The sequence below is a fragment of the Symsagittifera roscoffensis genome, chromosome 3 (genome assembly GCF_963678635.1).
Source record: "Symsagittifera roscoffensis chromosome 3, txSymRosc1.1, whole genome shotgun sequence".
In the NCBI taxonomy this organism is placed as follows: domain Eukaryota; kingdom Metazoa; phylum Xenacoelomorpha; order Acoela; family Convolutidae; genus Symsagittifera; species Symsagittifera roscoffensis.
The window spans coordinates 27,641,535-27,654,773 of record NC_087064.1 but is presented as its reverse complement, the minus strand read 5'-3'; the positions used below and the strand labels follow the sequence as shown (position 1 = coordinate 27,654,773).

The following is a 13,239-nucleotide window of genomic DNA, read 5'->3' as shown; positions in this document are numbered from 1 at the left end:
CAAAGAAACGAACTCTACCAAGAAGTCGCTCTAATTTCTTCACCAGAGTGCGAAATTATTTCTAATTTGATACCAACTGAAGCGACCCACAGTTCTCTAGATTTGTTTGAAAAACCTCCTCTACTTGTAACCTTTGAAAATGCTTTTACCCAAAAAATTGGACCATCCTACTCCCCTGATGGTCCTAATATATATATACCAGTACTAAAGTTTTTGAAATTTTAAAGTTAGAACAATTTTTCCCCCTCCACCCGCAAATGGGTTAAGACGACCAGTTTTGGTTTGCAAATTTACTCCAATGCTTTGAATATTATTTACTAGAAGTTTCTTGTAATCTAAATTGCTGAAAACTTTGCGATGATTAGGTTCGATCAGACACACGTTACCGTTTTTCACTCGCCGATTAGAATCAATGACTCTTAATAGCGGAGCTTTGGTATCCCCCACAATTTGGTAGTAAATGATATCCAAGTATATAAACATTAATTGAGTACCGGAAGTCATGTCAACGGGATAGTCAGAGATCAAATTTTGAGTTGTTAATATGCTATGTACTTGGCTGGAACGTTTTTAACCTATGTGGTATCCTGTTCCATTCCTAATGCCTTTGAAACCCAAAATACTGAGAATCTGAGGACTCTCAAACGTAATTCCTTCCCAGTAATGCATCCATAACGTGAGGTGTCTGGTAATCGGATCGATATCATAACTGAAGTTTTCAAGCTCCGTCTTCAAGTTGATTTCGTTAATTATTTTTTTAACATCATCATATAAACCCCTTGTAATTTCAACTCGTTCACCATCATATGGCCTGGAAATTTTATCTTTGTTAACTTTTTGACTTGCTCTGACTTTGTCTTTTTGTAGTATATGAGCTTTGTGTCTGTTACATTGTTTATATGAGCGGGGAGTGTTATTTCTGTCAGTGCTACTTTCCATTCACCTTGGAGATTGATCTCTTCATTTAAAAGATTTTTAAAGTTGGCCAATGAGTTTTCACTGAAAATGTTCATAGACGCCGATGACACCAAAGTAACCGTAAAGGAATCGTTGATAGCGTCATCAAAATTGTTAGTCATGGCTGATTTTCTTGTTCTTGTTCTTGTGCCTCCTCCTCCTCCTCCTCCTCCTCCTCCTCCTCCTTTTCTTCCTGCTCTACTTTTTCTACTACTCTGATTAGTTCAGGCTCATAGAATTTTCCCTCAATTGGCTCCTTGTTTGCGTCGATAAGGTTATAAGTCGGAGGATTTCTTGTTGGTACGTCAAATATTTCAAAAATTTCGTCTGTGAAAGATTTTTTGTATCCCTTCCGAAAAGGAATGTCAATTTTTGCCAATCTGACAAAATTGCCAACATAGAGTTTTGGTTGGCGAACTAATTTTTGAGATTGTTCTACTCGTAATGAAATTAGATGTGGAACATCCTTTTAGGTCACTTTATTTGGTGCCTTTTTTATGACACGATTCGTTCGTGAGTTAATTGTGTGAACAAATTCTTGAAGCTTATCTATGTAAGAGTAAATCCATTTGTGCTCCAACTATTTGTAAATCAAACTCTTCAAAGATCGAATATTTCTCTCGGCAAATGCAGATTTTTTTTCGCTCTCGGTTGTGTAAGCCAAAATACCCTTCTTATCACATAGTGACTGAAATGATCCCTTGAATTCTGTGCCCTTTTCGACCCAGAGTTTTTTCGGTTGTTTAATCTTAATCATTTTTTGAATGCTTCTGCTGTTGCAGTAGCATATTTTGATTTCAAGGGCTGCACACGTAGATATCGAGATATTGAATCCACAGCAACCAGGAGATATTTAAAATCTCTGTTGTATTTTGCAAGTTTATCAACATATGCTAAATCAACTGACCATATTTCGTCTATGTCATAGACTATTACTTTTAACCGAGGTATTTTTCGACGAACTACTCGATATTTTGTGTATAAGGGCTCTGAGTGTAAAAAATTTCTAACTTTCCGTCGTGGTAGTTTGGTTTCGTCTTTCAAGTTCTTCACACTTCCAAACAAAGCTGCCCCTTTAGATGTGTACTTTTTTAAAATATTTTCTCTTCAGCTGGTGTAGGTTTGCCATCTCTTCGTTTTTGTCTCCGTCGTTTCTGTCGCTGAAGTATCCGAATCGTAATAGGGCGTTCCGTACGAATCAGTGTCTTCTTGGTAGTCTTCTTTTTTACCTCTTTGCTGTAAGCTTGTACTTTTGGTGCCTCTGCGTTTTTTGACTGTTTTTGAGCTTGAGGATGGGCTGTGGTACTGTCAACACTTGTTGGTTCTTGGTGGGACTTTTGATTTTTGCTGTAGTAGCAATAGCTGACTTGATCGCGTGTTTGGCATATGTATTCATAACCGACGAATCATTATGAAAGCATGATTTTGTAACTTTTCGTTCTGTTGTTGTATATCATACAGAAAAACGGATGCTTTGATTTCAGTGGGGACCTTTTAACCCGTGGGGACCGTTTATTTTGACCCGAGTCGATGATTTAATAATTTCCAGAACAATTTTAGCTCGTGTAAGTTTTTTTACGTCCATGATTTCTAACTGTCCTAATATACGTTTTTCAACAGCATCCATAGCATCAGTGGACTCATCACTACCAACATTCGTTCCATCTCCCTCATCTTCGGTCATAAGCGTTGTTGTTGTTGTAGTTGTTGTTGGCTGTCTGTGGTCCTCAGGTGCAACAGTAACTGGTTTTGGTATTGTGTCAGTTGATGCATCACTTTGTTTCGGAGGTAATTGCGGTCTCATTTGGTTCAAGTATGATAATTGAGGCTTTTTATGTTCAATTGAATTGTCAAGCAGTATATAGGCAGCATGTGGTTGCTCTCGAACATACACATGCTTTGGAATTAAAACAAACTCTTCGGCTGCCACCATTGTTTATCTTCTAAGGTAATTGAAGCAAAAGTAGAGAATATGTCGGACTAGATTAAACACTTGCTTACTCAAAATAATTGCTTGTTTTCTATCAAGGTTCGTCTGTGGGTTGATTAACGATTTATATATTTCTTCAAAATTGTGTATGTTAGGGATATTAACTCGCACGTTACCATTGACTACATTCAGCAAGCATTCGCATATAACTGAAATCACCTTTCGATTTGATGTTTTTCTAATAAAACTTCGAAGTTGAGAAGGATTTAATTGAACCATGTGCTGCAGAATAGATCGTTTTCTCGCGTTCATTTGTTATGGGTGTGACTGGCTCTGCCTTACTTTATGGTAAGTAAAAAATTGATAGACCTGGTGGTTTTATGTTTGAACAGTATCGTAAACAATTAATAGATGTCCGTATGTGTCCTTTGTGGCAAGTTCATAACAGCTTCTCAAAAATTTTGTTAAATCCAGTAGCCTTCCAATATGCTCTAGTTGCTGAATATCACGAGGTGATTTGAATAAAATGATATGCGATGTGTTTAAATCAATTGTTCGGGACCAACGACTTTGCTGGAATAAATTATGCTTGACATATATAACATCTAAACCTTTGTGTCTCCCTGCTGTTGCGAGTTTAACAAACTCGTTATCACTGTATATGTCTTCACAGGAATCATCAAACACTAGAAGAACATTTTCAATGTTCCTTAGCCCGTCAAAACCGTTGAATTTCACAAACTCAAGGTGAATATTGTGAGACTTCCCTTTTTCACTGTACATCGATTGACTTTCTGTGTAAAAGAAGATTGCTCTTTTAAACCTTGGATAAAATGTTTTTCCTTTCAAAAGTTTGGATATTAACTCTGTTTTTCCGGATCCTGAAGGTCCAACAACTGCCATAAACAATCGCGTTGACTTATGAACAATTTTATTCATATCCGAGGATTTGGTAGTACGTAGCCAACTAAACCGGACAGGATTGAGAACCAAACTGATGTTTCCTCACAGCTTAGTTTCGTCAAAGAGAGTTTGTAGATACAGAAAGTCAATAAAATTTAAATTAAAATCATTTGAGACATGAAAACTACTTCAGATCTCTTTACGGTTACATTATTACAAAATTTCTAAGGTTTTCGCTCAACACTGTCATTATTTTCCTCATAAACAAAATCAGTAATGATAGTTGCATCAGGTTCATCAACTGCTATTTCAGACATTTTGTTCAAAATGAAAAAAAATGTGGATAAAAAAATTAATTATTCTTCTGAACAGTAATAAGTCTCATATCGAGTATAACTTGTACAGACAGTACTATCACTATCATCCTCATCATCATACATTTGCAAAACATAGTTAGCAGGAACATTTTCAGTTTTTGCATGAAACATAATTTTTTTCACAGAGTCCTCTTTCACTTTCTGTTGAATTTCTTTGGGTAGCTCACTGCTGGTTAGATCCAATTGAACTCCGGGTTGACGATATTTGGGTACTAAGACTAGCTTGAGAAGGCAGACTCCTCGCTTGCCGGCTAACATTTCCAATATATTTGAATCGCTGGAAATAGATGAACTGATCAATCGCAGAGTAGTCAATTCTTCTTCAGATAGAACAACTTGCTCTTTTCGTTGCACAATTTGGCCTCTACAGTCAACGCGCTCTATTCGGGTCAATGAAATTTTAATATCACTCTCTGGGGTCATCCAAGCACAAAGAACTGAATTTGGAGATAGATATGTCTCCACTTTGGCTAATCTCTCCGTGTTGATCATCGTCATTATTTTTCAACCAATCAAAAAAAACTTTGGATTTTTTTTAGAGCACAATGATTTTTGGAGTTGTAATGAGGTATATGTTTGCAGCAGCTCGAAAATTTCTTGTAATGTAAGTTTTCAACTCTTGGACAACCCAAATCATCAAGATTCTCTACTCTGCGGTCTAAATATTGGGCTAGGAAGTCTGCCTTTTCCTTTCCCTTAGCGTAGAATGTAGCTCCGGGATTCCTCAATACAACATTTTGGATAATTTGGTTGAGATTTAAAGATAAGTAATCACCACTATCCCAATGAAGTCCATGCAAGTAATTCGTTAGCCAGCTGTAGGCTTTTTGCTCGAGTTTTGGAAGGGAATTAAAACTGACTGGTGGTAGAAAAATTAGGGAGTCGCTGTAGTCAGCGGTTGTGATTGCTAATTCTTTTAAAATAAAAGTGTTTTTCTTGTATCGAAATCCTTCCAAATCCAACACAACTGATCTTTCACTCAGCATTCTAACAAATGATAGAGTTTTGGTTTCCTCAATTTGATTAATGAACAAAACGTGATACCGCTCAAGTGACCAAGCAGGCTGTTGTTACATTTCCACGGTAAAACATAGCAGTATGTGGGACCAGTATTGTAAACTTCACGAACAAAACCGGCGGCATCATGTAAAACAGCATGCATTCGTAGAATTTTTGAATCACTTAAATATTTGTCTAACGAAGAATTTTCTATCCCGATTAGTCCACCATAAGGTCTCAGCTTGATAGCAACATCGCAGTTTATATCGTTAGTAGTCGAGAAGAAGAATAAGGAACATGCAGCTAAGAAATAATTCCGACGGTTGGTGTTTTCTGGATACGTTTTTTTCAAAGTAATAAATATCTCATGGATAATTTCCAAGACCGTTGAAGTTACAGTTCGTTTTTCCAATTTCATTTTTAATTTTTGCTAACACTTCTCCGACTTGCTTAATTTCAAGCCAATGAAAATGAAAGTAACCTTCCAGGTATTACTTACTTAGACCTATATCTCGATGGTATATATTTAGATAAACTACCGGAAGTTTTTGATACTTTGAAAGTTTATTAAAACAAAGTCGTATTTTTTCGCTCCGGTCCTTTCTCAATCAACATTGAGTTGAAATCAAATGAATAATCAAAGATATTTTCATAGGTAGCAAAGGTCAAATTAGTTGCTTTTCCATATTTCTGTTTTGCATAAATACACCACGTTATTTGTAAAAGCTCATCCAGATAAAACTGTTCTTTACAATTTTCTGCATATTCTTTATTTGCAATTTTTTTTGTCTCTCGACACGAAAACTGTGTGATGATTGTGAATGTATTCGTTTTTTATTTGAGACCCAATTGAAAAAACAGTGAAAGATAAATGCTCCGAATCAATGTCACTTGTATGCCACACTTCCCATTAAGTTCATTTTTCGAAATTCATTATTCCACAATGTTACCATTATTTACTTTTGCGTTATCGTCTAGACGTAACAGCGACGACTGCAACCGGAATGCAACCTTGGTGAGTAATTATGGTTTACATACGTTTCAGTGTTAATACATTTAAATCATGGAAACACTCTACAGCATTCAATAGACCGTTAAAACTATGCTGGCCAAAGCTATGCTTGCTTTGTTTTATTACCCACTCCAAAAGTACGGCAGCATTCCAAGTCGAACAAACCAAAGGGCGAAAGAATGCTAATTTATGCTATTTTCTAAACATAAATCGGGTGAAAAAATTTTTAAGGATCCTACTTTGATTATCCGCCAGGGATCTAGAAATTTGCTACATGGGTATATGACTTTTGGTAAAATCCTCAGGGGGGAGGCCACCCAAAAATTTGGATCCTCAAGTGAGGATCTTGTAATCCACCAGCAAATTGCCGGCCGACTACAAGATAATTTTTGACCCCTTAGGTGTCGGATCTTAGGCGCCCACGTCTTATTTTAGGTGATTTTGACCCTCCCCCCTAAGGATCCCTGGCGGCCCCTCATACTACTAAAGGGTCAAAACCTACAAAAAAAGTTAGCATGAGATACATTTGTAACTTCGCAGGGAATTTTGAAATGAGTTTGAAATTGAATGAGAAAAAAAGCAACAATTAAGACGCGAAAAATCTGTTTTTAGTGACCAACTTTTAAGGATTTTTCCTGAAAAAAAAATCAAAATGACCAATAGGAGTGCCTTCACTTTAATCATTGACACTTAATTGTACAAATCAACAGACGCACCTGTAAGAGAGCACTCCAACTTGCTGTACCGATGGCCTATCATCCGTGCCATTGACGAATTCGTCTGAGTTGTTGAAGGAGAACATGGTGAACTTCATGTAGATTGGGTGGTCCGGCGCCTGCCATTCGTCATACACTTTAGATCCCTCAACAAGCGACGCCTCCTGCAAAGTATATGTTGAGATTAGGTTGTTCTTGAAACACAGCTATATCGACATGAATTACAGCTCATGTTAATGGGAGCCTATTCCTTTAGTTTTCTGTCGCGACTTCATCGCCATCAATTCAAGGCTAGTTGAAATGAAAAAATCAGATATCTATCGCACAGAGGCGAAGCGGAGCTTTGCATCAACTGCAAAATAACTCAAACTTATCATGCCGAGCTGGCCGACAGATCATGGGACGAAAGCTCATGAGATAAAAAAACGTTTGAAAACAATGTCGACAAAAACTAATCTACCAAAATAAGTTCGTCTCGATTTTCATCAAGGAAGTTCATTTTGAGCAAAAATTACAAGGATGACAATTACAGAGGTGAAATTAGCATCGACGCAATACTTACTCAATGGTTACTGAGCCGATAAAGCTTGGGTCGACAAGCACTCCAAAAAACATTTTAGCACGTCAAATGATGCAATATGAGAATTAAAGCCAATATAAAATGAGTCGAAACTTTTGAAGCCACTTAAAGCGAGAAAAACAAAACTGAAAATGAAATAAAATAATACTGATTATACAAAATGGAACTTCGAAATTTTACAACTAAAAAAAAGAAAGTTGTCGAGAAAAAAGTAGTTGTCTTGTTCCGAAATTGGACTCTTCTCAAAACTTTCAGAAATTGAGCATGTTAGCACAAGTTATACAGTGATGCTGTTAGGCAAATAGTTATATTAAACTGATAGAAGTCGATGTTCTAATTTGATAAGGCTTGCTTATCGAAAGCGTAACAAATATATAGACACTATAAAACCTTAACTAAAAAAAATGGAGCGAGCCTAAGAAGGTCACAATGACTCGGTTAACTTTGATGAAAATGAAAGCTTCGTTATCTTAACACCAAAACTAACTAGAGGCGTTTGAGTTATTTCATTCTTCCCAAAGAGCTATTTTCTAAACATTTATGCTATTTTCCAAACATAAATCGGATGAAAAATTTTTTAAGGATCCTACTTTGATTATCCGCCAGGGATCTAGAAATTTGCTACATTGGTATATGACTCTTGGTAAAATCCTCAGGGGGGAGGCCACCCAAAAATTTGGATCCTCAAGTGAGGATCTTGTAATCCACCAGCAAAATGCCGGCTGACTACAAGATAATTTAGGACCCCTTAGGTGTCGGATCTTAGGCGCCCACGTCTTATTTTAGGTGATTTTGCCCCCCCCCCCCTAATGATCCCTGGCGGCCCCTCATACTACTATCAAGATAAAATTAGATTCAGTTTATTACTTCGCAAGCAAAAAAAAACGAATGTATGTGACCTAATCAGTGAGACGCTGACTTTGCGGTCAATGTTAGAACGATATCACAGCATGTTCATTGTTTTTACATAAATACAATAGCAGAAAATAATAGCTACCAAAAAAGTAGGCTTTTTGTCTGTCGATCAATTAAGCACTATAAAAATATTGGGTCCAATTCATAATATATTGCACTTATATTTTTTTTCACCGAAGACGCCTCAATTGTAATTCCAGACAATCATTCGAGATATGGGCTCTATTTTATGTAAAACTTGTTTTAAATGACCTTAGGTGAAATTTATCATATCAGCGCGGTGAACTTGAGTATGATAAAGTACACAGGGGGCATTAGAGTTTATACTTCCTCTAATCACCACCCCTTGTAGCCTTCGGTGCTAGAGTACCAAAGTAAAAAAAATAAGACAACACTGATCTATGATATTTAAGGAATATCGTTTCAAAAATGAAGAGTTGCAATGATTAGAATTCGAATTTGAAGTCATTCAGGGAAAATACATGAATTTTCAGCTTCTCGCTATTTTCGTCTTTTCGGGGAATTGAATTGAATTCAATTATGAAATCGATAAAATCCAAGACCAGTGCCAAAAAAACTCGTGACTTAAAGTCTATTTTCGTAGAAATTTTGAATATCTGGTCAATTTCCAGTTCTCGAACCCTCAGGGCTGTTTGATTTACTCTGGACTAGCGAAATGTATTCCCATGCTTTAAGCCGGTCGCCTTCTAAACCACCAGCCGTAGAAGTTTCTGTAAACTGGATCAGACATTCAAACTCAAAAGGTGCGGACATTTCCACTATTTTCAATCATATGATCCGTACTGTCATAAGTTTCGAAATCTGCTGCTTACTGACATACGTTAGCCAGAAGTGACTTTGACGCCCAGCTATGTTTTGAAGCTTCAAATCTCGATCAAAGCCCGTAGCTCATTTCAAATCAACAACTTTTCAACCTTCGTTTGCAACAACTACAAAATTTTCTTAGCGAAGTACTAATCATATTCAGAAATCAAAATTCTGCTTTACAATATTGTTTCTGACGTTGGTAAAAATCGTTCTAATGGAAAAATTTGACGGAATTTTTTGAAGCGTGCTCGATTGCGTATTTTTAGTGAATAGAGCTATGGAGTACGCTTCAAAAATTTCCGTCAAATTTTCCATTGAAACCTTTTTGTTGACGTCAGCGGCAATCTTCTTGGGCAGAATTTTGATCTCAATTGGCTCTAGCAAAGCTTTATTTGCGCGCAGTTTCTAATTTAAAAGTATGAAGAAAAAATCTTGAGCGCGGGCCGCTCCTTTTGAAGTTCCCTCTTTTTAGAAATACTCGAATCATTTTGCTTCAATTTGAATATTTTTGATAGGCTTCTTGAATGAAAGTAATTTTATCACTTTTGTGAGTGCCAAAAAGGAAACACTTCTTAAAAAGATATTAAAGGAACAAATTGACATTTTTTATTTTGAATATCTTTTTTCTTACTTCCGATATTTTTTAGTAGAAAAACAAGCTCTCCTTTGTCGCCTTATAACTACTTTTTAGTTTCAATTATAGCATTTCCACAACTCTGATTCCGGTTTACTCAATTCAATGCAACTTTAATTGGAATAATCTCAGTCTCTCCTCGTCTCAAATCTTCACTAATTTCCCCATTAAAGGTTCATGTTATTTTACATTCATCCCGATTTAGAAATTTGCCTAAGTCAATGCCATTAAAATATTGTCCAAATGTACTACTGCCAGGATTAAGCCCAATTAGATTTACACTCAAACTTTCAGCACTTTTTGTCAGCTGATCTACTTTTTTTTAATCAAAGCTTGTTAAAATTCCGCGACTCCTATTACCAGTAAGATTCGTTTAGCTTTTGCCCCGCCCCCTGAATTAGCCACTTTGAAATTCAAAGGCCGTCTTTCGTAAAACTAGAGTAAACTCAACAAAGAGAAAAAAACTACTGGAATAGGTTAAATTTATCCTTGTAGGCTGCAACATTAGCAAGCGAACTGGTAAGAATTACTTCTCTTAATTGTTCCCACTTTCGAATATTTCTGCTCATTGGTGTGGTTTTTTATTCCTTCAATTTTTGGCGATCGAAATAATAGATTTCACCCGCATGGAGTTTCATGGATAAAACTCCATTATATTGTCATTTTATAGTCAGTATCTATAAAATTACAAAAACAATTTTTTGTAGCCCATTAAGAATGGATTATAATCATAATGTTTTTATATTAAAATAATCCATTACTAATCGAATATAACCGATTATAGTGAGTCTTTTGAGAGAATATTGATGAATTTTACAAACTTTGCAAAGTTTGAAAGTTATCTCATTTCCTGTTTAGTACAGTTGCTACGGATTGCGTTTGATAAATTCTTTAGGTTTACATATGATTTTATTTACTTAAGTTTCTCTATTTTAGCAATTCCGCAGTTCAACTTTTTTTTAACTGTTGTTGTTTTACCATCGCCATAGTAAAAACCGCCATTCACCTAGGACTCTCACCTTTTTTTGAAGGTAAAAAGTGGAAGTGGGGGCGGTAAGCTGAGAATAAGGGGGGGAGGTGGGGTTGACAGAGAGTGGGGGCGGGGTGGGGGAATGGCGCTAAACAATTTTGAGTTTTTTAATAGAAGGGCAATTACGAAAGCGGAGCCGATAGCCGAACATTTTCGTTCGCGTTCTAAATTTACAGAAATGTTGACTTTATAATATATTTTGTTGTCTGCAGATACTTTATTAATTGAAAATGTGCAAAAATTTCATCCAAACGTCGTTTTAAGAGTTTAATCAGTTATTAAGAATTTTTTGCAGAAAAAAAATGTTTTTCATGAATTTTTGTGGACTATAAAGTTGATTATATTGTCAAAATACTAGACTATAATGGATGCTTAAACATTGAAAACAATCGATTATACTCCCCTAAAAATCCATGTCCGTGGCTGTATGGGTCATGAAAACCGATTATATGGGTTAAATTTTTTGCCGGTATAATCCATGATAATCGCTTATTTACCAAGAAACACCAGTGCGGGTAAAAGTTTGTGCTCATTGAAGATATCGATTTCCTAAAATTAAATTTAAAAACATTTTATAGCTCTGGTCATTTTTTGCAAAGTTGTAGGAATTTAAGAATTGCCAATTTGGCTATGCTCTTGACTAATTTAAGCACACTTTAAAGATTTTATCCATAGTCCTGAAAACGTATCCAAATTTAATCATGCATGGCGAACTATCCCGCACAACAAAATTGTTCCAATTTTAATTGAGGCTACCTACGTGGTCGTCTTATTTTCGTCCTACTCAATTTTTTGCGCTTGATCTTTGATATTGCCCAAAATTTTGTAGTTCTTTAATGTTTTTCCCACAGAATTACTCGATATAGATTAGGGGGCAGTCAAAACATTCAGGCTTTGCCCTGATATACAAGCAGTCTTGTTTTAAAGCTCACTTAAATTAACTCACGAAGATCTGAGTATTCTCAAAACACCTTTCAAAAATTTCAACCGATATTTTTTTAAAACAAATTGCCCATTTCGTCTATATATTTCTTGTTTCTCCCCCTAACATGGGATGCAAAAATCATAAATCATTCATGGGATCAGGCGCGGATCTAAGATTTTCTCGAGGGGGGCGGATTTTCAAAAAAAAAATGAAAATTTTGTCGACCTTTTTTTAGGTCGACCAAATAGATTTTCTGAGCGCTCCCAAATCACTATAAAGACCCCATATCGACCAAATTTTTGAAAAAACAGGCCAGTTTTAGGGTCAGTCAGCCAAAAATGGTTGTCTCAAAATAGTACAGAGGGGGACCCTTTGGGTCGGCAGGGGGTCGAATCCCTGAGGGGGAGGAGGCGTCCACCCTCTCTCCCCACTATTTCCACTACTGCTTGGGATATTTAAATTTTGATGGTAGCTGTATCAATACTTTTATGACATTTGATTTAAATCAACAACTTGAAATCAACATAAAATACTCTTAAAAATAGTGACGCGAAATCAACTTTCTTCGAAGCTTGTCTCCCACATTTTCGGATTTTGACTTTCACAATCATCTTTTTTAATGACGCAATGACGCACGTTTTCCATCCTTTCTAAACTAAGGCTTAAAACAATCATACATGTTTGTCTGAAGCTTGTTTAAAGCAAAGTATCAAAGCATCTTTTCATCTTAATTTTTTCGTTAATAAGAGCGGGATAACGATGTGATTTAGATCGTTGCCCGATTCATAGTCAAGGTTTTTAATTGAGGCTCAACCTCAACTCCCCTCGGTCTTGAAAGGTTCGTTATGAAAATTAGACATCTAATGAAAGCGCTTAAAATAATCAAAGCAATAATGCTTTTTTCTGCTTTTTCAGATGCACTGTACTTTTTTACAGCTTTTAGTTCCTGGAAGCGCTAAAACAGGCATCAAAGTTAGTTTTTTTTAAGAACTGAAAGCTTATTTTTTCTACTCTTTTAGATGACAACATTTAGCTCTTCTTGCTCCTTTTATTCTCTCTAAATTAGATAAAAAACTTTAAGTCTGGCGTGTTTTTCTCGAATCTGTCAATGATGTGTGCGAGGAAAATTTTTTTTAAAAGTAAGAAGAAAGGATCAACTTAACATCCCCCCAAAATAGACCAATTAATATCTTCCCTTCCACCCCAGCATTTCATTAAATTTACTAAGCGCTGCATGTAAAATGCTCATTTCTTATTGGCTGAAATTCCCAGAACCAAATTAACCTAGCGGGGGGGGGGGGGATGGGGGAGGACTTGGAGGATTATTTTAACTTTGGTCCAGCAGAAAAGAAGCACAAAAGACAGTTCTTATCCCCTTCAAGGTTGGAACAAAATTCTGTGGTATTTCTTCCGCTGTTTAAAACGCTAGTCAC

The 13,239-nt window shown here is 36.2% G+C and overlaps 2 protein-coding genes across 2 annotated transcripts in view; one reads left to right on the top strand and one right to left on the bottom strand.

Annotated features, from left to right (window-relative positions):
- The window catches only part of LOC134841199 (long-chain-fatty-acid--CoA ligase 4-like), a 454,776-nt gene that overhangs the window by 195,877 nt on the left and 245,660 nt on the right, over positions 1 to 13,239 (bottom strand). The gene's annotated exons all lie outside the window — the stretch shown is intronic.
- LOC134841959 (uncharacterized) overlaps positions 9,145 to 13,239 on the top strand; it is a 45,754-nt gene continuing 41,659 nt past the window's right edge. The window contains exons 1-2 of the mRNA XM_063858061.1: positions 9,145 to 9,360; positions 9,599 to 10,370. The gene's annotated coding sequence lies outside the window, so the exon portion shown is untranslated. The remainder of the gene's footprint in view (positions 9,361 to 9,598; positions 10,371 to 13,239) is intronic.